This window comes from Leopardus geoffroyi, chromosome C1 (assembly GCF_018350155.1).
Source record: "Leopardus geoffroyi isolate Oge1 chromosome C1, O.geoffroyi_Oge1_pat1.0, whole genome shotgun sequence".
Lineage (NCBI taxonomy): Eukaryota > Metazoa > Chordata > Mammalia > Carnivora > Felidae > Leopardus > Leopardus geoffroyi.
The window spans coordinates 33,111,824-33,139,326 of NC_059328.1; the positions used below are offsets into that span (position 1 = coordinate 33,111,824).

The 27,503-nt window shown below is 42.9% G+C and overlaps 2 long non-coding RNA genes across 4 annotated transcripts in view; one reads left to right on the forward strand and one right to left on the reverse strand.

The window, feature by feature from the left end:
• LOC123597702 overlaps positions 1-22,972 on the forward strand; it is a 37,134-nt gene extending 14,162 nt beyond the window's left edge. The window contains exons 3-5 of the long non-coding RNA XR_006712223.1: positions 8,887-8,948; positions 16,317-16,521; positions 20,922-22,972. This is a non-coding gene — a long non-coding RNA (uncharacterized LOC123597702). The remainder of the gene's footprint in view (positions 1-8,886; positions 8,949-16,316; positions 16,522-20,921) is intronic.
• Positions 1,066-27,458, reverse strand: LOC123597701. 3 transcript variants are annotated; one of them, XR_006712221.1, is made up of 6 exons: positions 27,346-27,458; positions 26,561-26,627; positions 21,364-21,988; positions 20,544-21,145; positions 6,860-6,957; positions 1,066-1,109 (listed from the first exon to the last, which is right to left on the reverse strand). It is a non-coding gene; the product is annotated as an uncharacterized LOC123597701 (long non-coding RNA). The 3 variants fall into 3 exon arrangements; XR_006712220.1 differs by lacking the exon at positions 1,066-1,109 and having other exon boundaries at positions 6,749-6,957; XR_006712219.1 differs by lacking the exons at positions 1,066-1,109; positions 20,544-21,145; positions 21,364-21,988 and having other exon boundaries at positions 6,749-6,957.
• Between the last annotated feature and the right edge of the window lie 45 nt (positions 27,459-27,503).

Sequence of the window (27,503 nt, forward strand, 5' to 3'; positions counted from 1 at the left end):
CAGGAAAGAGGTTGAGAAAATAGGTTATGGTAAGACTGAAGAAAGAGGTATTTGAGTTTTGTCTTAATCTCGGTTTTAGCATACTATAGTTTCCAAATTGAATGCATTTTGTTCATTATATTTTTCTTAATGTTTATTTTTATTTTTGAGAGAGAGAGAAAGTTCGAGCTGGGGAGGGGCAGAGAGAGAGGGGGACAGAGAACCCACAGCTGGCTGGCTCTGCACTGACACAGAGCCCCGAGCCATGAGATCGTGACCTTAGCCAAAGTCAGAAGCTTAACCAACTGAGCCACCCAGGCACCTCTTTTGTTCATCATATTTTAAGTTGTCATGTCAGAAAGTGGTCATCTGCACTTTCTAAAGTGCTTCAAAAAAAATGCTAATGTAACTTCTAAGAATAACAATGTGGGATCAGAGTTATCTCTTTCACCTTCTATAATAATTGGTAAATTATCATATTTTTAAAATAAATTTTGACACAAAAAAATTAATACACCTTTAAAAAAAAAACAAACAAAGACCCTACGAATTAGGCCATGGTTCCTTTGGCCACCATGCCAATCCTACTTCCCCCTCCCCACAGAAAGCCACAGTCAAGACCCGTAGCTCTGAAGCAAGATTGTCCATGTTCAAATCTTTTGTTTGGTTGTTTGGTTTTGGTTTTGATTTTTCTCTCTTCAAAAAAAAAAAAAAAACACACTTTATTGGGATACCTGGGTGGCTCAGTCAGCTGAACATCCAACTCTTGATTTCAGCTCAGGTCATGATCTCAGGGGCGTGGGATGGAGCCCCGCATTGGGCTCTGCAATGAGTGTGGAGTCTGTTTAAGATTCTCTCTCCTTCTGGGGCGCCTGGGTGGCGCAGTCGGTTAAGCGTCCGACTTCAGCCAGGTCACGATCTCGCGGTCCGTGAGTTCGAGCCCCGCGTCAGGCTCTGGGCTGATGGCTCAGAGCCTGGAGCCTGTTTCCGATTCTGTGTCTCCCTCTGTCTCTCTGCCCCTCCCCCGTTCATGCTCTGTCTCTCTCTGTCCCAAAAATAAATAAACGTTGAAAAAAAAAAAAAAAAAAGATTCTCTCTCCTTCTGCCCCTCTCCTCCACTCGCACTCTCTCTAGAATAAAAATAAAATAAAATAAATAAGATCAAAGTATAAAAAACACTTTATTGATGTATGATTAACATGAAAAATGAGATATACATATATTTAATACAGACCATTTAATGAGTTTGGGATTAAGAATAGGCCTGTGAAATCATCACCACCATTAAGACCATAGATGTTTCCATACTCCCCCGAAGTTTTCTTCCTCCCCCTTTATTACTTTTTGTTATGTGGCATTATTATTTTTTGTTGTGTGGTAAGGGCACCTAACATAATATCTACCCTCTTAGCAAATTTTAAGTATAAAATATAATATTGTTAGTTACAAGCACTATGCCATAGGTTTCTAGAACTTATCTTGCATAACTGAATCTTATTGCTCTTTGACCGTCACCTCCCCATTTCCCTCTCCACCCACCCCCTGGTAACCACTGTACTACTCTCTTCTTCTATGAGTTTGACTATTTTTGATTCCATATATAAGAGAGATTATTTACAAATTCAAATCTTGATTCTGCAGCTTACTCAGGACTTGGACAAGTCATTTAACTTCTCTCAGCTTCAGATCATCATGAAGGTAATAGCAGTACCCATGTTATAGGCGTGTAAGGACTAAATGAGGTAAATCTTTCAAAAGGGCTTAGAGCAGTTGTTTTTTAGTAGAAAGCACTCAATAATAGCTATTCTTAGCTATTATTTTTAGGTCAGCAGTATCTCAGCCCTCTTATGTATTTTGGGGTTTGTTTTGTTTTGTTTTGTTTTGTTTTGTTTTGTTTTGTTTTTAAGTAGGCTCCACACGGAGTGTGGGGCCCAACGTGGAGCCCAACACAGGGCTTGAACTCATGACCCCAAGATGAAGACCTGAGCTGAGATCAAGAGTCGGACCCTTAACTGATTGAGCCACCCAGGCTCCCCTTACTCTTATGTTTCATACACAACCTGCAGATAACAATGTTTTGTGTGAGGTTGTTTGTACTAAGATGGATGAAATATTTTATTTTAAATTAAATTTCTCTGATTCCTGGGAGAATTGGCCAAATGTATGTTTTAATATATATATATATGTAGGGGCGCCTGGGTGGCGCAGTCGGTTAAGCGTCCGACTTCAGCTGGGTCACGATCTCGCGGTCCGTGAGTTCGAGCCCCGCGTCAGGCTCTGGGCTGATGGCTCAGAGCCTGGAGCCTGTTTCCGATTCTGTGTCTCCCTCTCTCTCTGCCCCTCCCCCGTTCATGCTCTGTCTCTCTCTGTCCCAAAAATAAATAAATGTTGAAAAAAAATTTTTTTAAATATATATATGTATACATATTATGTATTATACATATATAATACACATACATATACATGTACATGTACATATATTAACTAATATGTATGTCAGCACTTGTGTTTTCCCATTTGTAAATTCTTGGTATCCTATTTTCTTTTTTTTAAATTAACTATATGAGTTGTTTATATATTATGAGTTTTAATTCTTTGATACATATACTACAAATATATTTTCTCAGTCAACTAACTGCCTTTAGCTTTCCTTATGGTACTTACTGTTCTACAGAAGTTTTTAATAGCAATATAGTCAAAGTGTCAACTTTTAAGTTTTTCTTTTTTTTTCTTTTTTAATGTTTATTTATTTTGAGAGAAAGAGAAAGAGCGCGAGCAGGGGAGAGAGAGAAAGAGAGAGAGAGAGAGAGAGAATGAATCTCAAGCAGGCTCTGTGCTGCCAGCGCTGAGCCCAGTGCAGGGCTCAAACTCACAAATTGTGAGATCATGACTTGAGCAGAAATGAAGAATTGGGAGGCTTAACCGACTGAGCCACCCAGGCACCCCATAAGCTTTTTTCCCCCCAGCAAGATTTTTCTTACACATAAGGCCATAAACATTTTTCTATAGTTTTTTGTCTAATAATTTGATACCATTTTTTTTATATCTAGGTCTTTAATTAGTCAGAAATGTATATTTTGGGGGCACCTGGCTGGCTTAGTCTGTAGATGTCTCCAACCCCAGTTTTTGGACATCAGCTTCATTGATCGCATGCTGTGCAATGCACCCATTTAAAATGTACAAGTCAGGGCACGTAGGTGGCTCAGTCAGTTGAGCACTAGACTCTTGATTTCAGCTCCGGTCATGATCCCAAGGTCGTGGGATCGAGCCCCTGCATCAGGTTCTGCACTGAGCATGGAGCCTGCTTAAGATTCTCTCTCTCTCTCTCTCTCTCTCTCTCTTTTCCTCTGCCCCTCTCCCCTGTTAGCATATGATCTTTCTCTAAAATAAAAAAATAAATTTAAATAAAAATCTTAAAAAAAAAAGATTGCCAACTAAACTAAACTAAAATATAATATACAAGTCAGTGGGGGTGCCTGGCTGGCTCAGTCAGTAGAACATGCAACTTGATCTCAGCGTTGTGAGTTCAAATCCCACAATGGATGTAGAGATAAAGCTAAAAATAAAATCTTTAAAAAAATAAAAAATAAAATAAAATGTACAAGTCAGTGGTTTTTAGTATATTCACAGAGTAGTATAATCCTCACCACAATAAATTTTGGAACATTTTCATCATTCCCAGAAGAAACCTCATCCCCTTTTTACCCCAACATTTCCCCCAGTCCTAGACAACCATTAATCTACCTTCTGTCTCTAGATTTGCCTCTTCTGGACAGTTCGTATAAATGAGATCATACAGCATGTGGTACATTTTGTCTGGCTGCTTTCATTTAAAATAATGTTTCAAGGGTCATCCATGTTGTAGAATGTATCAGTATTTCATTCCTCATTTTATTTATCTCTGCATCAGTCGAACATTTGGGTTGTTTCCATTTTTTTATTATGAATAAAGCTGCAATGAGCATCATTGCCCCAGGCAATCACTAATCTAGTTCCTGTCACTCTAGGTTGGTATTCCCTTTTCTAGAACTTCATATGAATAAAATCATATAGCGTGTATTCTTTTGTCTCTGACCTTTTGTACTGAGCATCATGTTTGTAAGATTCATCCATGTTATTGTACATATCAGTAGCTGACGCCTTTTTCTGGCTGATTAGCATTCCATTGTGTGGATGCATCTCCAAATTTTTAAATTCTGATGGGACCCAATTTACCAATTTTTAAAAATTACATGTTTTTCCGATCTCACTCACAATGTGCCTTTAAAATGTATTCATTGGGGAAGCTTTCTCCTTTTGTCCTGATGAATCTCAGGCATTCACATGACTTAGATAATAAAAGGTCCCATGGTCACAATAAATGACCATCTTAGTTCAGGCATTGGAATGCCGAATTCTATGTAATAATTAAAAGGCCAAACTTTATTAAAGTGAAATCTCCTCTCTTGTAACTTAGACCTTCTGCACGAACACTTACAGCAAGAATGAGGGAGATGGGGCCATGGTTATGCTCTCTTTCCCTATCCGGGGTATCACTTCTTCTTCCAGGTGGCAGACAGGCAGACTCTCAGTTTTGGAAGATAGTCAAGAAAAATTTTTTCTCTCAGGTTTGGGAAAGAAACACTTTTGTTAAGTGGTTTCAAGTTCTCTGGGATTGGCAAATATTCAAAGCCGACTATTTCTTTCTTGGCTATGTTTAAGCATTCTGCAGAGGCCCCCAGTAGATACCTTCTGTAGTATCTGTCACAGTGCAGGTGACTCCATTTTCCTTCTATTGGCTGCTCCCATCTCAGCTTTTGTGGTCTTTTGTTTTTTTGGTTTGTTTTTGTCTTTGTTTTGTTTTTTAGTGGCCCACAATATCCTGGGTCTTTCTGTTGGAGTCCCATGGCTCTTCCAAGCAATTCTGCTGGGCAAGATTTAATAGGGTTTAAGCCAGCTCTCCTTCCAAAGAAATCTTCCACCCTAACTCTTGGAGTGCAAGCCACTTGACATAGCCATTTCCCCTTCTCCCCTATAGGTTGAGCAGCTACCCAGCCCATCTCTGCTCTTCCCATGTTCGAAGCATGAGGCAGTCACTGACCTACCACCTGGAGGAGTTACAGATCAAGGTCTCCAGGTGGTCGCATTGAAATGGTTCCCCCTTGAGAATGGGAAAATATCCCCTACCCCTGCTCACTGAGCATAGCTCTCTTCAGAAAAGTCCTCTTTACAAAGTTTCACAGCAACCTTAAACCCCTGAAGGTGAGAGGGTTGAGAATGTGTAAACTACGTTTTTTTTTAAGTTTATTTATTTTGAGGGGCGGGGTGGGGGGAGGGACAGAAAGAGAGGGACACAGGGAGAATCCCAAGCAGGCTCTGCACCATCAGGACAGAGCCCGATGGGGGCTCGAACTCCTGAACAGTGAGGTTGTGACCTGCGCTGAAATCAAGTGTCAGACGCTTAACCAACTGAGCTATGTAGGCACCCCTGTGCAACTAGTTTTGACCATTTACTTTGAAACTTTCACAAGATGGTTTGCTGACAACTTTGTTATCTAATATCTACTGCCTTGGGGTCTCCGACTGAAACTTCTAATTTAAAATCCTGTTACACTTGCATTTGTGAGCTAAATGCTACTTGGATGTGATGGATTATTCTTTTTACTATCCTAATGGATTACATTTGTCAATGTTTTATTTAAGATTATGGAATCTATGTTCATAAATGAAATTGACTATACTTGTGCTTTTTCTGTACCAACCTTGTAAGTATCATGCAGCAGGACAGAAATTTGCATACTATGACTCAGATGTGCCAAAGAATATAATGTTCACTATTTTCTACAATAAATTCTTAGACTCAAGCCTCTATTCCTGCTAATAGCATGGGGAAAAAAAACTTTTAATTATGTTTATGTCTCTATAAGTTCAAATTGAATTTAGTCAATTCAAAATTCTACTCCCTACTGACTGTTTTACCCACTCATGACAGCAGGGGAGGAACCCCATGCTGTCCTGTGGCCTCCCCTGATCCCACTGTTACAGCCTACTGAGGAAAAGCTAGTCCTACCTTATCTTTTGCAGTATTGTTCTGATGTCTACTACTGAAATTCATCATCTCTGCATTCTGCACCCCCCATGACAACCTGAGGCAAGAAGAGAATCCAAATTATTAAGAAGGGGAAAATGCATCAGGAGGTGTTTTCTAAACATTTTAACTAGCTTACTTATCTTTAAATCCAAGACATTTATTGTTCGTATGTTTTTGTGGCTAAATCAAGAATCCAATCACAGGACAGTTCCCAGTTATAATGGTGGGAGTGTTTCCTCCAAGTGCTTTACTCAGCTTCTCAGAATCCTCTCAGGAGCCCTATGCTAATAACTATTACTTATAATAGCTCTGTCAGGTGCCTTACTTATATTTTTTAATGTCTTTTTTAAATTTATTTTTGAGAGAGAGAGAGAGAGAGGCAGGGGAGTGGCAGAGAGAGAGAGAGACAGACAGACAGACAGAATCCAAAGCAGGCTCCAGGCTCTGAGCTGTCAGCACAGAGCCTGATGCAGGGCTCGAACTCACGGACCAGGAGATCATGACCTGAGCCGAAATCAGACGCTTAACCAACTAAGCCACCAAGGCACCCCTTACTTATAATGTTTTAAATTCTTGCTATAACCCAGTGGAGTACATAATGCCATTGCCATTTTACAGAAAAATAAACCAAGGTACAGAAAGGTGACTATTAATTAGGATACAGGCTAAGTTGCTGTAACAAAGAGATAACAAAAGACAGTGGCTTAAACAAGCTGGAGGTTTATTTCTCTCCCAAAACACAGCAGAGGCAGGCAGAAAGTCCAGGATGCACGTGGCTCGGCTTCACTCAGCTATCCAGGGATCCCGTACCTTTCTTCTGTCTCATTACTCCACCATTGAATCATCCATTGTGCTGTCCTCATTTGTTTGGTAAAAGCTGGCTCACCACTACACATGCATGTCCCAGCCTGTGGGAAGGAGGAAGAGAGGATGAAGGACAGGCAGTTCCTTTAAGGAAATTGCACACAAACACTTCAGCTCGTGTCCCATTGTCCAGAAAGATCATAGTCACATGGCCACAACTAACTGCAAGGGAGGCTGAAAAATAGAGGCTCTACTCATGCCTAGGTAAAATCTAGTGGTAGATAGATGTGGTAATGATTCTGTTACTAGAAGGAGGGACTCACGGGGGCACCTGAGTGGCTCAGACTGTTGAGTGTCCAACTTTGGCTCAGGTCATGATCTCACAGTACATGGGTTCAAGCCCCGTGTCAGGCTCTACACTGAGCTCTTGTTCAGAGCCTGGAGCCTGCTTTGGATTCTGTGTCTCCTTCTCTCTCTGCCCCTCCCCCACTCGCACTCTGTCTCACTCTGTCTCTCAAAAATAAATAAATGTAAACAAAATTTTTTTTCTTAAAGAAGGGAATCATGGACACTGGGGATTGGTTAGGCATTGCTGCACAGAATCTAATATGATTCCCTCCTTCCACATTCTGAGCACTGTGTGCAGATGAAAAACTACAGTTCCCATTTGCCTTGCAGATAGGAGCCACCAATTAGATATCAACAGAAGTCACTGTGTGGGGCTCCTGGAAAACTTCTGTTGTCCTTCCTCCCTTCATCCATTCTGCTGCTTGGAAAGCAGATGAGGTGACTAGAGCTTCAAAAGCCGTATTAGACCATGAGTGACCTAGAAGGTGCTAAGGATGGTGAGGCATGCAGAAAGGAACTAGAAACTTAATGATCAAGGAGCCACCATACCAAAGTGGGACAACCTACCTCTGCACTTCTTTATTTTGAGGGAGAAATCAGCCTCTTTCACTTTTCAGCTGCTTTATGACCTACACACAGCCAAATGTAATTCTTAACGAATTCAAATTATTCATTTAAGCAACATATTCACAGTCATGCAGCTAGGAAGATGTTTGTACTCAGATTTACCTGGTTCCAAAGCCCATATTCCTGCCCCTGCAGGATTAAATTGGCCTTTTACAAGACAAAAACGGTATCCTTTTGTTAAGATTCTACAATGCAATGAAGAAATAGTGGTATAGTCTCCATCCTATTTAGGGAAAGATATTTATCCTTTACATCTAGAGTCCTTTATGTGATACAGCATTTTGGCTAGCAAAATATTTCTCTGTTAGATGTATGCAACATAAAATTACAGGAAAGCACCATGAGCTATCGAGCCAGGCATGATTTGTTATTCTTATCTTTGACTTTTTTCTATTAATTTTAATTGGCTTCCTATTCATTCCTTTTGTTGTCAGCTTGCACGTGCTGACAGGCAAGCGTAGGAAGCACCAGTGTTAAGGAAGATTAATGGGGAACATTTTTGAAATGTATAACAATCTATTCATCACTGTAACTTTTTCCCATTTGGAAAAAAATCCATAATTATTTAACTTTTAATTCTAATACACTGGGCCCACCTTATGGGACACATAGTTGGAGATTCTCTCATCTACATGATTGACAGATGAGCCTTATATGCCAGGATGGAAAACACATAGAGAAGAAACAGGCCAGGAGAGCCACTATGACCCTATGACCCTGGATAAAGGATTTATTCTTTCTTGTCTGGAGAGCATTTGGTTAAAGTAGGAAATCAACTACATGGACTGTTTAAGCCACATGTTCTAAATTGCTATTGGGGATGATATCACTAGAATTAGGAAAATTGTGCTACTTTGGGGGGGGGTGGTAAAATACCAGAAAGTTGACATATGTTGTTTAGAAGGGTTTATTAGATAATATTGTTATTATCTCCTTTTGAGAAAAGGAGAGATGATTGTCGGAGGCTGTCAAAAATACTTAGATTTAGAATGCCCTATGTAGTAAAAGGAAATAGGTAAGACTGTGATTTACCAGCAAATGTCACTTTTTCATTGTAGGGGTTTGTGGCAGATAGAAGAATGGCCCTCCAAAGATGTTCAAGTTTTAATCCCCAAAACCTGTGAGTATGTCACCTTACATAGCAGAAGGGGTTTTGCAGATGTGATTAAATGAAAGGTTTTAAAGTAAGAACATGCTACTTTCTTTTATTTATTTGAGAGAGAGTGTGAGCATGAGCAGCAGGAGGGGCAGAGAGAAAAGGAGAGAGAGAATCCCAAGCAGGTTCTGTGCTGTCAGCACAGAGCCCAGTGCGGGGCTCAATCCCATGAACCGTGAGATCATGACCTGAGCTGAAATCAACAGCCGGATGCTTAACCAACTGAGCCACCCAGGCGCCCCATAAAATAAGAATATGTTAAAGGTTGCAGGAGTCGAGATGCCATTGCTGGAAGGGGCCATGAGGCAGTGTGGATTGCCACCAGAAGCTGAAAAGGCAAGGGACTGATTGTCCCTCAAGTCTCCAAAAGGAGCGCTGCTCTGTCAACACTTGATTTTAGCCCCATAAGGCCCGTTTCTGACCTCCAGAACTGTAAGATAATAAATTTGTGGTATGCCTGGCTGGCTCAGTCAGTGCAGCATGCCAATCTTGATCTCGGTGTTGTGAGTTTGAGTCCCACGTTGGGCATAGAGATTACTTAAAATAATAATAATAATAATAATAATAACGACAACAACACCTAAGTGCCCCTCAAATGAGTTCATTTTAGATACAAATATGCAAATCAGGATAAACTCTGGCTCCTTGGAGAAATGGCTGATTCTAGGATTGGGACAGGAAATATTCAAGATGAGCCTGAAGCATCTTGTAGTGCCAGAAAGTAATGGAGTGCTAAAAGACATATAAATAAATAAATAAATAAATAAATAAATAAATAAATAAAAGCCAGTGATGGGGATATGTCAAAGAGGCAAAGGAAGCACCTGAAAGAGCTTCTAATGGCCGAAACTGGTACAATTTAAGCAACAAAATAAACAAAGTAGTATTGGGTTATAACCCAATGTACAGAATAAATATCCATGAGAATCCAATGTGATTCTCTCCTAAATTCTGAGCATGTGACCAGAAAAAAACAGACAAACTACAAAACTACATGTCCATTTCTTTTGCAGATAGGAATAGCAATTGAATATAAGAAGTCACTAGGTGATAATAATGATTGAATAAATAAGTAAATGGGGGAGAAGAGACAAATGTCCCGTGCAAAAAAAAAAAAAAATATATATATATATATATATATGTACATATATATATACACACATATCTATATATATATCCAAATAATTTATGTAGATACTCTGCTTTTAAGGAGGTAGAACAACTCTTGATATCAGGTATCAACTGATAGGAGGTATCAACTCTTGATATCAGCTCAAGTCATGATCTCATGGTTGTGAGATAGAGCCCTGCGTCGGGCTTTGCTGAGAGTGGAGACTGGGATTTTCTCTCTCTCTGCCCCTCCCCTGCTCATTCACTCTCTCTCTCAAAGTAAGTAAATAAACTTAAGGAAAAAAGGAAGTGGAATATAATTGCCTCCCCTTACGTATGAACTGCGGAGTGACATCTATCCAAAGAGTACAGTATGGAAAGGGGGAAGGGGAGAGTAATTTTACAGTAGAGAAGCCTGACCAACACTACCTCAACCAGGTGATTAAGGTCAACAACAGTAGTTACAAGTCATATTGATAGTATGTATCCTTGATACAATGTGATGAAAACTGGCATCTATTAAAAAGAAAACCATAAGCCCAAAATGGCAGCACTTAGACCAACTCACCAAACCTGGGATTAATACCTAACCTAAATGCAATTTCAACCTCCCCCAGAAATGTAGTCTTAACAGGTCAGTCAAGAATTTTCTGGGGTGCCTGGTTGGCTCAGTCAGTGGAGCAAGTAACTCTTAAACTTGAGGTCAGGGGTTCAAGCCCCATGTTGGGTGTAGAGCTTATTGAAAAAAATTTTTTTTCTGATAAGCACCAGTGAGGTAATCTGTCACATGGGCCCTCACTGTTCCACACTGCCCAACCGGGTCCCTCCCTCCCCTACTCCCCCCCCCCAACCCCTCAACAAAGGAAGAGGACGTAAAACTCCCTGCTCTTTCCACTAAGAGAAGTGACCCAACCTGAAACAATCTTTTCTTTCTTTTGCTGGTAACTTCCTTGCCCCACCCTCCTCCCTATAACAATCTTCTATTTTACACAACTCTTCGAGCTCCTACTTGCTGGGTGGGATGCTGCCCAACTCATGAATCATTTAATAAAGTGAATTAGATCTTCAAATTTACTCACTTGAATTTTATTTTTAAAAAAATAAATAATAAATAAATGGAAGATTCAAAGATTATATATGTTCTCCAAGCAATCCTCCCTAAATACTGCTTCTCTAAGCCAAACTAATAACAATGCAAAGCATTTTGATTCCTAACAAGTGGTGGGTCGGAAGCTATTCTGCTCGTGCTAAATACAGACCCAGCTGGGAGCGGCACTGAACTTGCTTGTAAAAACTGAAGGGCTGGGCAGAGACCTGGGGCCAGAGCCTCACACAGGTGAGCAGAGCAAAGACGTGGCCGGGACAGGAATCTCTGTAGAAAATGGTTTTGGATCCACTCCAACACACAGATATCTAGATGATGGAGACCCCAGAGTTCTCCTCCAGTTAGTACTGACATGGGTTAGGTCCCAGAAGACACTGGGGACAGATGTAGCCACACTCCCAGCTCTGTCATTAAAAAACAAAGGAAACAAAACTCCCTTTGGATAACTAAAAATAAATAAATAAGTCAAATTTGTTTTTTAACAACCCTTACCTCTTGTGGTCTTCCTCCCAAAAGGCAATGACCTTTTATTCTATAATAATAATAATAATAATAATGTACCAATATTTTCATATGCTCATATATTGTCATTGTTCATATGTTCATTATAACAAATATGCCATAGTAATATAAGGCATTACTAATAGGGCAAACTGAGCACAGCGTACATGGGAAATATCTTTACTATCTTTGCAAAATCTAAATTTTTCTGTAAATCTTAAAGTTTTACATTATAAAGCTTACTTAAAAAGAAGGAAGAATGTGGGGCACCTGGGTGACTCAGTCAGTTAAGTGACTCTTGATTTCTGCTTAGGTCATGATCTCTTGGTTCATGGGATCAAGCCCCAAGTAGGGCTCTGCTCTGACAGCACAAAGCCTGCTTGTGCTCTCTCACCCTATCTCTCTCTGCCCCTCCCTTGCATGCTCTCTCTCTGTCTCTCAAAATAAATAAATATTAAAAAAAGAAGAAGAATGAATCTTAGTTTCTGATATGTCATCTGTGGGGATAACAGACCAACGATAAGCTAGTCCTTAATCTTGTGTCATGTTGAATCTGATATTCTTGGAGGATTTCCTAAGATCCTTCACCATTCAATTTTTCCTAAGATCTCAACAGGAATTCAGCATCTACCAGGTAATTATGCAATTCTTCAATAAGTAATTATTCAATTCAACTATCACCACACCCTGTGGCAGGCCTGGTTATCCTAAAAGAGGAAGGTACTCTGGACATAGAGCTGGAAGAAAACAGGATGAACCTACTATCCTACTAATTCTTTATCCCCCGCACCCTAATGAACAGTGTTCTGCTGGGTGTTATGAGCACTTAATTTATTTTGTCCCAAGGGATAGGTTAGATGTGCTGTTTCACTTCTGAAACCTTAAGCCTCCCTATGAGACTAGAAAAAGGTCTAGGACTTTGTTAATGGGAAGAGTGGCTGATGGAACAGTCCTTCCTCTCAATTTCACACATCCCTTCCATTTGGCAGGTGCAGTACTCTTAGCATAATACTGGGGAGGAGAGTAAGTTATCCGATTGGTAAGTTTGAAAGGAGAATCTGAGGCTGGACAATTGGTTCCTAGACCTGTTTGAAAGCAGAAACAACACTATAGCTTTTTTTTGAGAGAGAGAGAGACAGAGAACACACACACACACACACACACACACACACACACACACACACACTCAGTGGGGGAGGGGCAAAGGGAGAGAAAAAGAATCTCAAGGAGGCTCTATGCCCAGTACAGAGCATGACATGAGGCTCAATTCTACCACCATGAGATCACGACCTGAGCCAAAATCAAAAGTTGATGCTTAACCGACTGAGCCACCCAGGCACCCCAATAGTTGTATCAGTTATATTATTAACGTAGCTCCATGTTGTTCTGTTCCCTACTTAATTATGTTTTATGCATGCCTTAAGCCCAGTGCACGACCAATCATTAACTGTGCCCTTGTAACTCTACCACTTGTTTGCACATTGATTATTATAAGAATCTGACGGGACACAGATGCTGACATTTGTCTTAAAACTATCTGATGTACCAAGTCCTGAATGGCACCTCATTGTCTGGAAGCATGTATACCTCCAGATGTTTCAAGCCCCCCCCCCCCACTTAAGGTTTCAAGAAACCCTTCACCCTCCTCTCATGAATTTATCTTCTTCTCCAAACATACATAAGCTGTGCCTAGGCTCAGCAGGGCAATGCAGCTGTTGGAAATGATCCCCTGCCTCCTCATCGGACTGCCCTCTGGTAACAAAGCTTTCTCTGCTTCAAAACCGGTGTCTCAAGACATTGGCCTACGGCACATCAGGTGCACGGACAAGTTTGGGTTCAGTGACAAAACCAGGTATGCACAGCAGAACCCCTTTCCTATCTCCTTCCTTTGGGGAGTGTGTCTGGCCAGAGTTAGCAGGCTCTATGCTCTGCTCCTTCATGTTCCCCTCATGCTCCCTTCCCTTATGGAGGAGTCCTACAGAATTCAGTGATTTCTCTGACTAGGTGGTAAATCCATCTAACTCTAGGTTTCAGCATTAAGAAGACAGTTGAACTCTCACATCTAAGCCACGTTCTCTGATGTCATAGAAACATAGTCTTTTGGCCTCCCTCTACCAGCTCTTGCCTTGTTTATCAAGTGGTTCAGAACTTGGATAGAAAAGAGAAGTGTTAAGCATTACCCCTATAAGGCCTAAGCTTTGGAGTAATACTCCCCAGGGAAGTCAAGGCCATGGTGTATTGTGCTCAACTGAAAGCAAGTGTATGCAGTAGGATGCCTTGCCTTGATTCCAGGACTCTTGTGTTGGGACACAGGATCTGCACATAGCCTGGGACTATCTCTTGAAACGCTGGCGTTCAGAAAGACTTCCTAGGTGTCTCATATGTCTCGTCTGCAGCCTGTGGGAATGTGATGCATATTTCCAGACCTAGACTGAGCCTTGTCTCCTATAAGCCAGGGCCCTCTCTCCTGTCTTGTAGACAACTAAGAGGGCATTTGGAACCTAAGCTGCGCCATCAACAAAGTACAGATCATATCTTAGGAACGTGAACGATATCAAGCAAGGTCGGGGGGTAACCAGTAACCTTTGGGTCACATTTAGACACATCTAGAATGGCTACAACAACATAATTCTTTATCCTAGTGTTAGCCACTGGTCTGTTATGTTGTGTACAGCCTCAGCCTCTATAGGCACATGAAGAACTTTACTGTGTGAGTAGATCTCTTGGGATATATTTCTCTACAGTTATAATAGACAAAAGGGGAAAAGAGGCAAATCACAGAGCACTTTTAGATGTATCTTTTTTTTTTAATTTTTTAAATATTTATTTTTGAGAGAGAGACAGAGCACAACAGGGGAGGGGCAGAGAGAGCGGGACCCAGAATCTGAAGCAGGCTCCAGGCTCCAAACTGTCAGCACAGATGTGATGCGGGGCTCGAACTCATGAATTGTGAGGTCATGACCTGAGCGGAAGTCAGACACTTAACTGACTGAGACACCCAGGCGCCCCTAGATGTATCTTAATCTCACACCTAGACCAAAAGGAACATTTAGGGAGCCCGGGACTAAGTATTTTCCCAGGACTGTCTGCCATGGCCCCTGTGCCCAGCCATCACACAGCTCCATCACACAGCTGGAAAACAACAGCAGACTTTGCAGCTCTCTAGCCTTTACCAGCATGGGCTTGTTTCCTCTGCTGGTGGGCTTAGTTCAGTCCATTTACCCCTGGCTCCTGGTATTTGTCTATGAGTTTCTCGAATACCTAGTGACGTTCCAATAAGACTATGGAATTACAGCATTGTAGTTTATTTTATTTTTCAAAGATTTTAAGCAATCTCTATACCCAAGGTGGGGCTCAAACTCACAACCCCGAGATCCTGAGCCACACACTCCACCAAATGTGCCAGCCAGGCACTCTGGAATTATAGTATTTTAGAGCTGGCTTTAGAGATTATTTACATAATGGGTTATCTAATTTAAAATTCTTCATCTTGCAGATAAAGACTAGTGAGGGTTAAGTGACTTTTCTAACATTCCATTGCTGGGTAGTTACAGTGCTAGCTTGCAGGACAAGAACGTGGGTCTCCTAATTCAGTAGGTTTTTTTTCCTACTACCTGTGCTGCCCCCCATGTATCCCATCTCTTGTCTGCTGTATACAGTACACTCTCTTCTACTGGACATGACTAAATTACCTGATGCTTTAGCTGGTATCAAGATTTTAAAAATAATACAATCTGAAGTCTTCAGAGAGACGAGACCAAAGAAATACCACACAGTGTGTTGTCCGATTCCCTGGCAAGAAGGGACAGAGTCAATTACTATTAGTTTTTCCAAGTAATGGGTGTGACTCATGCAACCTTTGCTTTTCAGCAAGGGTTTAGTTCATCAAGGGTTTAGCCCCATGACTGCTCTCCCTTGGCAAACCAGTTTGAAAATGAATTATTCACAGATGTTTCACTCTCATTGCTGAAAGTATCCTTCTTCACAGTTTTTTTGGTGTGTTTTTTTTTAATTTTCTTTATTTTAAAAAAAAAATTTTTTTTTCAACGTTTATTTATTTTTGGGACAGAGAGAGACAGAGCATGAACGGGGGAGGGGCAGAGAGAGAGGGAGACACAGAATCGGAAACAGGCTCCAGGCTCTGAGCCATCAGCCCAGAGCCTGACGCCGGGCTCGAACTCACGGACCGCGAGATCGTGACCTGGCTGAAGTCGGACGCTTAACCGACTGCGCCACCCAGGCGCCCCTTAATTTTCTTTAATCATGAGCAGTCAAATAGAAGCTCCTGTGCCTCAGGCTGTCTTACTATCTCCACTGTCTCTAGATTAGTTTCTTCCAACTCTCTTTGATGGATTCGGTAACCACCTCAGGACACATCCCTTCCATACCTCCCTCCTACCCTGGCCCTATCACTGGCTAGAACCCCATCCGATTTAGTTTTATGGAGGATAACACAAAAAGAGAACAGGAGAACGTCTGAGCGGCAGAGTAGGAAGCAGTCCTGTGTCTTCAATTTTACACCCTTCTGCCGAAAAATAAAGCCCTAGGGCAGTGGTAGGAGAGACACAGATTGAGAAATGTATACACGTTTGACCACCTTTGACTCACCACTCCAGGGGACACCCCAGATGGCAACAGCGGCCATATTCTCCTCTATCCCTACTGGAGCGAGTGCCCACTGGGATCAAAGTGGGATTTGGGTACTGCTGGAGTGTTAACGAGATGACACGTCTCCCAGTTTTCTGCTGCATTCTGTTTTGCCCGATTGTGAAGGAGCCTTCCAGGAAAAGAACTCTAGCCATATCCACGCTGTGTATGTAGGTATGTCTGAGGGGCTGGGGGAAAGGAGGCAGGGGAGGGCTGACAGAAGCAAATTGCAGGCAGGACTCCAGATTCCCAGGAGAGCATTCATCACAAAAGAAAGGGTGCAGTATCATCGGCCACGTGCAGCATCAGGGCTACAGGTTTGGTTCGTATGGTAGTTCTGGGACCAACATGGTGGCTATTACCTAACCTTGTCAAACCCAGTCTCTCGCCATTGGTATCTTCTCTATGTTCTGGGGAACAGGACAGGGCCAGGTTTAAGCTGCATGTAACACTACAAAGGCCTGCCTTGGCACATCGGAGAGCCATCACGGTCTTAACAGTGTGACTAAATGTGAGCATGGCTTACTCTGACATGGTGTGATGGTCAGTACTTCCATGAGATGGTTCTCACAGCTTTTCCTTTTTTTTTTTTTTTAAGTTTATTTATTTATTTTTGAGAGAGAGAGAGAGAGAGCAAGCAGGGGAGGGAGGGAAAGAGAGAATCCCAAGCAGTTGCAGGACTTGAACTCATGTACCACGAGATCATGACCTGAGCCAAAATTGAGACCTAGACACTGACTGAGACACCCAGGTGCCCCATGACAGATTTTCTTAGATTTTATTTTCTATCTTGATAAGAGATGTACCAGTTTCAGAAAACATAGAACCCCCAATGCTTCGTAATTTCCACAGCTCATGGCTGTGTGCTTTTGACAGCTCTGTCACATTCGTGATGGTTTTTCATTATTTGTTTGCTTTGGCATATTGAGAGGGCATATGAGGCTGTTATAGTTGGATGACAAGGTGGGATGGGCCTGTGATCCCTCCTGCTCTCCCGGTGTTATGTTTAACATAATGGCATTTCTTTGATACACTGGCGAACAAGAGAGGAAGCTGCTCCTTTGCTTTTCAGAGGAAACAATAGGAGCTGTGCTCCTGGTAGCCTTCAGCTGCCTAGGGGCAGTCACAGCTCCTGAGGGCAGGGATCAGGACCCTAGTACAAATAGAAAAAGTGCTTCTTCCTCCTGGAGAACACAGGTGGGTGGGTGGGTAACTCAACCTTAATGAACTACGTTTCGTGCTAGACTTTGGTCCCCATGCTTGCCCTTACTGGGTGCCCTTGTGCACTGCACAGTCTATACAACTGGACATAATGGCACGACTCTCTGGACTGGCCCCCGTCAGATAATCTGGGAAACTCACGGGCACATCTCCAAATAGAGTACTAAAAGGAGGTGCAGGAAAGAAACACAGCACAGGCATTGGCCTGAGCACCAGAGTGGCCAACCACAGTCCAGCTAAGTGGCATCAACAATATAAGCAGCGGGAAATCCAAGGGAACCATGGAGCAGGAATCCACACAGAAAGCAAGCAGTGATCAGTGTGGAACGTTAAGAGCGGAAACATTGAAAGTATGACATGAAGCCTGGGCTGTTTCGTGGGAACACTGGAGATATTTAGTTGGGGACTCTAAGGCATTAGAAAGGAGAATGTGGTGGAAAGTTCTTGTTTTGTCTGACCAGACCCACACAAATTGTGTGAGTCTGGTGAGGCTGCCAACTATTCCTCCCCACTTCACAGCCACAGGGCCCAGCCAACCAAGGAACCCAATAGCCTTGGCTATGATTAGCCCAGAGGTAGGCCAATCAGGTTCTTCCTGGGGATTTTTTTTTTCCGTTTAAAGGTAGAAGAAAAGACATGGAGCCTTCCAGATAAAGAGTGTTAAGAATGTGAATGGGGGCCCTCTTCTCTGCCATGTAGAGGAAGGTATCTCTTGTAGAAGAGAATGGGGCCAATGTAAGAAAGAAGCAGAGCAAGAGTGAGAGAAAGGAAGGGACAGGGATTGAAAGAGTGGGAAAGACCAATTTTGAAAATGTATTTTAGTCCCCTAGATCTAGCTGTGACTGAAGTCCACTCCTAGACTTCCAAGGGTTGTAAGCCGCCAGTACATTCCCCTTTTGCTTATGCTAGTTTAAACGGAATTTGTCACTTGCAAATTGTTAAACGTACATGCAGGTGGGACCTATCTCTAACTCTTTAAAAATCTTTTTAAAAGTTTATTTATTTATTTTGTGAGGGAGAGAGCGTGTACGCGTGCACACACATACACATGTGTGCACATGAGCAGGGGAAGGGGCAGAGAGAGGGAGAGAGAGAATCTCAAGCAGGCTCCATGCTGTTGGCTGAAACTCACAAACCATGAGATAATGACTTGAGCCAAAATCAAGAGTCGAATGCTTAACTGACTGAGCCACCCAAGTGCCCCCCTATCTCTAACTCTTAAGTGACCTTTTAGAGTTGGGAACCTTCAGTTCATTACAAACTGCCAATGCATCTTCATATTCTCAAGGATGCTAAGAGTTACCTGCCTCTCAGTTCCCTGGATATTCCCAAGGTCTTTGGATGATTTGACCAAATTCCTGACTTTTTATGGTTAAACTTCCTTGCTTCTGACCCATCTCTTTGATATACAGAAGGACAGATTATGTGGCTGACCAAATCATCCATCTGAACTGGGAATTCTGCCTTACTGAATAATGACTAAAGTTGCACCAAAAGAGAGACATATTAATTCCTAAGATTTTACTGGCAACTCCTTTTGTAAAAATAAAACATATTTGCAAATGAGTAACCTGCTCAATACACTGGTTTTGCATACTCAAATATTTATATTTTAAGCTATATATATGTGTGTGTGTGTGTATATATATATATATATATACTTTCAAAATGTTTTTTATATATTTTATAATATGCATTATAAAATAAATAAAAATATATACACACACTAGTAATTTTTCATCCAAAGAAAGTCTATATAAAGAAAAAAGTATATATCACTTTGTGCCAGTGATATGCCACAAAGCTAAGAATTGATTCCTATCTTGGACCAGTTATCTTCAAACAGAAGGTACAAACAATACTTATCAATCCTAACATGGGCACATTTATTCACAGGTCAAGCATGATAGAGCTTTAGCAGGATGACCAGTGGTGAATGGGAAATGGACAGAGCCCACCAGGAGCAGAACTAGGGAAAACTGACCTAGCTAAAGGGTCATTTGTCAACATCCCAAGATAAAGAATATGCCAGGACTAAGTTCCAGCTGGTTTCAGTATCAAGGAAGTACACAGCAGATGAAGCATAGCTTAGACCTAGTGAAGGGTCTAAGATCAATGTCAGCAAATGGCAGTCATACCATGGTTCTAGGTTGGCAGCCAGCCCCTAGAGGGTAACAAAAACAGATCTTGGGCTCAGGAGGGACAGGAATTCAAAGAGCTAGGAAGAGGGTCATGATCTTAGACCTTTCAGGGTTTCAGGCTAGTCCTTTTGTCCAAATGGGAAGAATGCCCACTTAGCCTGGCCATTATGGATGAAAGCTATACCTCAGTGGGCATGCAGAGGGTCAGGTGATGGCACAACTTATTTCACCCACTGGCAGGAAAAGGAATTCAGCTCAACCTAGGTAGTAAGACACAAATATGACTAAGACATAGCAAAATTGCTCTCAAATGGCTTACAGTCGAGATGGAAACAGAGCACAAGGAGATGATTTCACACGTGTGCAGATACTGGAGGACTTTGACAATTGCCAAAGGAGAAAAATGCATAGTGTGCTACTGTTGGGAAAATGAATACAGTTTTACACCGTAAGATGGCCAACAGGACTAAAACAAGCTCTGATCTCTAGTTTGGAGGCCCCTCTTCCAGGTTCTTCTTGCCCTGTTTGCCACGCGCACAAGCCTGCCACAGATATGGAAGCTGACCACTATAAATTACCCTTCCTCCCTTCATTCGGAGCTCAGATCTTTGGAAAAACAGTCTCCTCTGAGCCCACTGGTGTTAAATAAATCTCCGATCCACCAAGATCTCCGAGTGCCGCTTGGTTTTTCCGCCAGTGTTCCAGCCTGGTTCCGTAACACTATCAGAACACAAAGAAGGGCCACTTACCCCAAACTAAGATACAGGAAGACTTCCTGGGGAAGGTGCTACTTGAGCCGATGCTAGCAGGCAACGAAAAGTGAGAAAGATTTACCGTGAACAGTCGTGGAGGTGGGACACAGAAATGCATATTCAGGGAATTTGAAGAAACTGGAGATTACTAGAGTGGCACATCCGTAGGGTCTCTTATCCCCACATAAGGATAGGGAGGTGTGGTGGGAGCTGTTCTTCATCTTCATGTCCATTTCTTCTCTTCCTTTTAGTAACAGAAGCCCTTCTCACCCCACACTGAGTTTTAGCTGGGCACACACCTAACCAATTAGGGAGTACAGTCTCCAGCCTCCTTGCAGTAGATGTGACTATGGGTCCAGGTTCTTGGGATGTGAATGGAAGTTAGGAGTATAATGTTCGTGTTCCATCTTTCAAAGGCGGCCACTTGTCCACTTCCTCTTTCCTCTCTTTCTCCTTCCAGAGGCCTGGAACACAGATGTGGCCACGAGAGCCGGCCCCAAACATGCCAACAATGAGTTGGTGGCACACTAGGATGAAAGGAACCTGGGTCCTGGGTTGAACCAGTGAAGCAGAGCTACTTCCCCATCCCGGACATCCTCCTTACTGGACTACTGAGTGACAGAGAAATTTCTTGTCGAGTCACTGTCTTCTGGGGTCTTTTGGTTATTGAGCATAGCCTGTTCCCTAACATGAGAGGAAAGGAAAGACAGTGTTAGGATTTCTAATAGAATTCCCGACTTGGTCAGAAAAGGCTAAGGAGCTAGGAAAGGCCGACGGAACAACTGTCTGTCTTAATGATTACAGCTGCATGAGGCTGGAGCTGGCAGATAACAAGATAAGCAATTATGCAGCCTTGTCTCCAGACAGATAGGGCAAGCCCCTTGAGAACTATAAACTCCTACCCGGTTCTGGGAGCCTAGTTCATCCAGAGCAGGACAGCAGCTGGCAATCCCCTCCTGGACGTCTTCTTTGTACCCTGCCTTGCAGACCTGTGTCCGCTGTACTCTTCAAAAGCTGGCTCCAACAAGCTCCACACGAAGAGTTCATGAAAAAACCCATTTAGTCGTTTTGTGTTAATTAGGTTTACAAAAGAAAAATATTATTTATAATCGCCTTCTATTTCCTGAAGAGGGAAGGTCCTGTAACTGGAAGAACTTGCTGTTTGGCTGAACATGGTCATTCATTGGGCACAGGTTTGGATGTAGAAACTAGGATGAAATGCATTCCTCTGAATAATGAAGGGTTGAGGAGTCTACATAGGGCTGGTGGGGGGAAAGGTGAAGAGCAGGAAAGCTGGAGGCTGGGAGGTAGGATGGGGTAGGGGATGGGAAGAGATCCCTGTGGCAGAAGCGGAGAGTGTGTACTCTGGAGAAAGAGGTGTGTCGTAGCGGGGTTCCAGCTGCTACAGCCCACGTGACATAAATCACGTCTCCCCTTCAGCAAATTCTATCTCGTTCACTAAGATGCTGGTAGGAGAGGGCATAAGGGGTGTGAGCTTGAATAAGAGGAGGAGGGGAAAACTGACACCTGGATTACATACAGCACAGAGAGAAGAAACAAGAGCACAGAAAGTCAGAGTCAATGCCAATGATGAACAGTTATAGAATTGCAGACCCCTTCTGTTAGTTATTATTTCTATAATTCGAAATTATGTGTACTGGACTGTCTTAATCTGAGTTACTATTCACCCAGTAGCTACCCAATGCCCATTACTGGAATAATCATCACTAGCACATACTCATCACTTATGAAAATTCAGAAACAGTGTTCTAGCTGAGGGTAGGCTGAATTTAAGGAAGGCACCAGACAGGAACTGTATTTGAGCTGGGCCTTGAAGAATGGACAGGAATTGGTTATGCAAAGTCTTCTCAGAGGAAGGGAACAGCACGGATAATCTGACCAAAGCCAAAGTCATGCATTTTTTCCACATATACTTAGTAACGTGCACTGTGTGCCAGGCACTAAGCAAGGTCCCAGGGAGGTGAAGATGAATTTGGCTTCACAGGCTTCTGTTAATATATCCTGCTGTTTTTCTATTCATTCTGTTATTGGTTTGCCACATCTATCAGGTCTTTTTTGGCCACATTTCTGCCCAGCCAGTTTTTCTTTCTTGAATTTTGTGTGTGTGTGTGTGTGTGTGTGTGTGTGTGAGACAGAGAGAGAGAGAGATGCTTCTTTTGCTACCTAATGCATTTTAACCTGCCATTGATGACCATTTCTCTAATTTATTGAGGTCAATTGAATTTTGATCTTCTATATACTTGGCACATCCATCTGCTTAGGGTCATATGTAATATTTATGAAGACTATCACTTTCTTTCCACTGTCTACACCCACATCTCAATACCCATTTGTGCCAGTCTATACTGAAGGTTAAAAGTAAGATGAGAAATATAGCCCCAGAATCCCAGGTTACAAAACCTAGTACGCTTGACCCTTGAGCAACACAGATTTGAACTGTGTGTGTCTACTTATACATGGATTTGTTTCAATAAATATAGTACAGTCCTGTAAGTATATTTTCCCTTCTTTTTGATTTAAAAAAAAATTTTTAATATTTATTTACTTTTGAGAGAGAGCGAGAGAAAGAGAGAGAGAGAGAGAGAAAGAGAGAGAGAGAGAGAGACGGGGAGGAGCAGAGAGAAAGAGAGGGAGACACAGAATCCAAAACAGGCTCCAGGCTCTGAGCTGTCAGCACAGAGCCCGCCGCGGGGCTCAAACTTACAAACTGCAAGATCATGACCTGAGCCCAAGTCAGACACTTAACTGACTGAGCCACCCAGGCACCCTTTGATTTTCTTAATAACATTTTCTTTTCCCTAGCTTACTTTCTTGTAAGAATACTGTGTAGAACACATATACAATATATGTGTTAATTGCCTATGTTATCAGTAAGGCTTTTGGTCAACAGAAGGCTGTTAGTAGTTAAGTCAAAAGTTATAAATGGATTTTCAACTGTGCAGGGGGTCGGCATCTCTACCCACCGTGTTATTCAAAGGCCAACTGTTTATCTGTAATTGACTACAGTTTTGTCAACTGAAATTGCAATGATGTCTCTTAACGATGGTCATAACTATTATCAACAGTTACCTGAGTACCTACTACAGGTAGAAACAGTGATACACAATGCTTTAGCCCCTGTTCTTAAGAGGCTTACTGTCTAGATGAGGAGGCAAATAGATGGTGCACAGGCCACTTTTCTATTCCTCTTCCTAACAGAGTAAGAACAGAAGTGAGAGTGTGGGAACATAGGAAGGAATTCCCTTTTCTGCCCTTCTATTTATTTGTTTGTTTGTTTGTTTGTTTCGAGAGCAAGTGGGGGAGGGGCAGAGAGAGAGAATGCCCTGTCTTCTTAATGGTTTCCTTCAGAAGGAAGAATTTGTTAATCTGATTGCTCAAAACCCAGTACATTAATGAGTTCACATTTTACATGGTTACGGTCGCTTTGTCTTCAAAGGTCACATGGCCGTGTGTGCTGCTTTGCTCCCCATTTCCTGCTAAGTGGCCCGGCTCAGTCTCTAGCACACACTAAGAAAAGTAAATCCGGTCTGCTTTGCAGATCTGATCATCTTCTCCCCTCTTTCTGCAGGCATGCCCATGCATACTGGCCCCAAAATGTAGAGGGGGGGAAAGGGAACAGGGAATTAGGGAGCTTCACTGTAGCCTTAAACCTATGCCATGTCATTCAACCTAGTCTTCTGGCAGATTTCTGTTCTGGAGGTTATTGGGTGCTAGCTCAGCTATGAATAAAATAATCCACGGTTTCGATTCCAATTTCTTTCTTGTGCATAGTCCCCTTGGGAACTCTAAGGAGAGGAGAGATGATTAGCAGAGCAAGATTTGGTTATTTCTGGTCCTTGTGTGTGGCCCGCTGTGTTGTTGGTCACAGTTTTAAACAAATGTTTGCTGTCCTTCCTTAGTGATGTCAGAGTTGGCCAGAGGAACTTTTTGTGACCAAGAACATGTATCAGTTCCAGGCAGAAATATTAAGAACTACTGTGGGATTCACATGATCACATTTTTTCTTTCATGAGACCAACTGTGTTCCAGATAAGGGTCCAGCGTGGGTCCCAGCATAAGGACAAACTAGAATATAGCCAAGTTGACCTGCCATGAACATGTAGGGTATTTCAAGAAAAAAACTTTGCTGTCGTAAGACACTTTGAGATCATCTGTTACCACAGCCTAACCTAGCTGACATATTTACTGTATTACCACATGTATTAAACACTGCTATTTGTCCCCTTAACATCTATTCTCCTTTCATTCCTCCTAAGAAAACCCCCATTTTGCCCAGGTTATTCACCTAAGTCTACACGTGCTTGGGGAAAAAAAGTCTAATTCTCAGCCACAGGGGCGAATCATAATTAATTTAAGCCATTCATGATAGTTTCTTCCTCCTTGATGGTGACTGGTTTAGATGTCAGCATATGAAATCGTGGGAAGATGGCTTGAAGAATTCCAAGACAGGTTTTCCTTGATAATAAAAGGGATACATGGGAAGAAACAGTCTCTCTACTTCTGCCAGATGTTACGTGTATGCATGTGTTAGGTGGAACTGTAGCAACCATTTTGTGACTACGAGGGGCACTAACCTAGGAATGTCAGAGTGACAAAATGGAAAGAATCTGGGTCCCTGAGAATGTTATTTAGCTGTTAAATGAACTAAATCTAAAGCTGCCCTACCTGCCACATGAGATAATATATTTTCCTTACTGTTTAAGAGAGTAGAATCTAGGGGCGCCTGGGTGGCTCAGTCGGTTGAGCGTTCGACTTCGGTTCAGGTCATGATCCCGCGGTCCGTGAGTTCGAGCCCCACGTCAGGCTCTGTGCTGACCGCTCAGAGCCTGGAGCCTGTTTCAGATTCTGTGTCTCCCTCTCTCTCTGACCCTCCCCCGTTCATGCTCTCTCTCTCTCTCTCTCAAAAAATAAATAAACGTTAAAAAAAAATTAAAAAAAAAAAGAGAGTAGAATCTGGAATGGAGGGGGAAAGAGTGAGTTTGGCTTTAGGGATGTTGAGATAATGGCAGGACAGCATTCTGTTTTATACTGCTGAAGCTCAAAAGATGTCAGGATTCAATGTGAATTTGGGAGTCATCTATGGAGAAAGTTATATAACATAATACATCTGGGAAAAATAATCCTAAACCTGGGACCATATCTCTGTGCGTGAGGAATTTCCATAATATAACAAAACGTTACACCTATACAAGCATAGCCATCTCCTAACGGGATATGCCGCTGTCCCACGTCCTCACCTGTCACCCATCTTAGAAAAGGGAGACCACAGGGGTGGTATTAACCTGCTAGCAAGGAAGAGCAAAGACAGTGAGGAAGCAGACCCTGCTCTCCCCAAGCCTGGATATGCACCTGTATCTTCATATGACTTAAGTATTCTAGCCTTGTATAGATAGCTATGGACATAGATGATAAGCAACTTCTAAATTTACAGACCCTTATACAGTTTTCAGTAAACAAGTGTGCCAGCAAACTACGGTTCATCATCTCATAGACATGCTATGTGTGATACTGCAAAAGCCCCATAGGAAGCACCAGGGTCAACAAGGTGAATACCATGGAGCATCAAGGAAATGGCCAATGTAGAAGACAGAGTCTCTAGTGCCCAAGCTCATCTGTGGTTAGAAGATATTTTGTGTGGGGGGGGGGGCACCTGGGGGGCTCAGTCAGTTGAGGGTCAGACTTCAGCTCAGGTCATGATCTCATGGTTCATGAGTTCCAGCCCTTCATGGAGCTCTGTGCTGATCGCCTGGAACCTGCTTTGGATTCTGTGTCTCCCTCTCTGTTGCCCCTCCCCCTCTCACACTGTCTCAAAAAAATAAATAAACATTAAAAAAATTATAAATAAAAAAAGAATTTTTGGAAATTACTAATCCATAGGGCACTAGTGTACTGATTCTTTAAGAAAATACATGGTAGTTGGGGGGGGGGGGCATTTTGCAACACAAAAGGATTTAGTTAACCTTCCTTGAAAAAGAATTAATTTTTGAAATTCTATTTAGATATAACTTTTCCAAAGGCACATCTAGTGGGGTAAATGCACACATCTGCATGATATTTACAGTGAAGCCTGTACCTTACCTGAGACATCTTAAGATGGGCTTCAAGTCCTCACTGCTGGGCCTGCCTTGAAATTACTCTTGCTTCCCTAAGCCAAAAAAAAAAAAAAAAAAAAAAAAAAGACATATTTTAATGAGCTGGAAGAGCAATTGCGATCTTCAAAGATGGCTAACTTCAGTCTTGCAGTTATTTAGAAGGGATCTGGCTTCAAACATTGTTTGCAGGCAGAATATGCAATTGGCTAGGACCGAGGATGGTATTTAAAGATGACTCAGTTGTACGGCCTGTGGGGGTGGAGAGAGGGAAGACCAGCCAGCGGTCCTTCTAAAAGGACTCTTAAACCCGTTTTTGTCACATTGAGGTTCTGAGGCCCACAGCCGCCGCAAACTAGTTGGGGGCGTCCAGTGCAAGAAAATCTGAGACCCTGAGAAATGTACCTTCAAATTATCTGAATGGGAGGCGGCTAAAGCCTAATCCCCCTCAACACCCCCCACCCTCCACCCCAACTCCAGGCCGGGATTTCGGCAGAGAATTCCGAGGCCAGGGTCCAACTGGGGGCCTTCCCGGATGACCTTCGCCAGGCCCCAGAATCCCCCTTGGGATGTCCCTGAGGCCCTGCCCGGGACTCTGCTGGGGCCCACCGGTGCCCCTCGGACCACGCTGCTCGCGACCGCGTTTGGGACGCAGCCCGCCGCCCGCTGCGCATCTTTAGCCGGGTAGCGGGGACACCCTCTCCGCCCCGCGGGCCGCCGCCCCGGCCCCTCCCGCTCCCGCCGTCCCACCCCGGCCGGCGACGCCACGCCTACCGGGGTCCCGGGCGGGGCGGGGATGCCCTCCGGCTGCCGCGCTAGTCGCCCGCCTGCCACCCGCGGACTCCCCGGGGCCCGTCCGCCGGGCGCCGCCCCTCCCCCGTCCGCCGCAGGCCCCCGGCCCCGCCGCCCCTCCCGGGCGCCGCCCGCGGAGG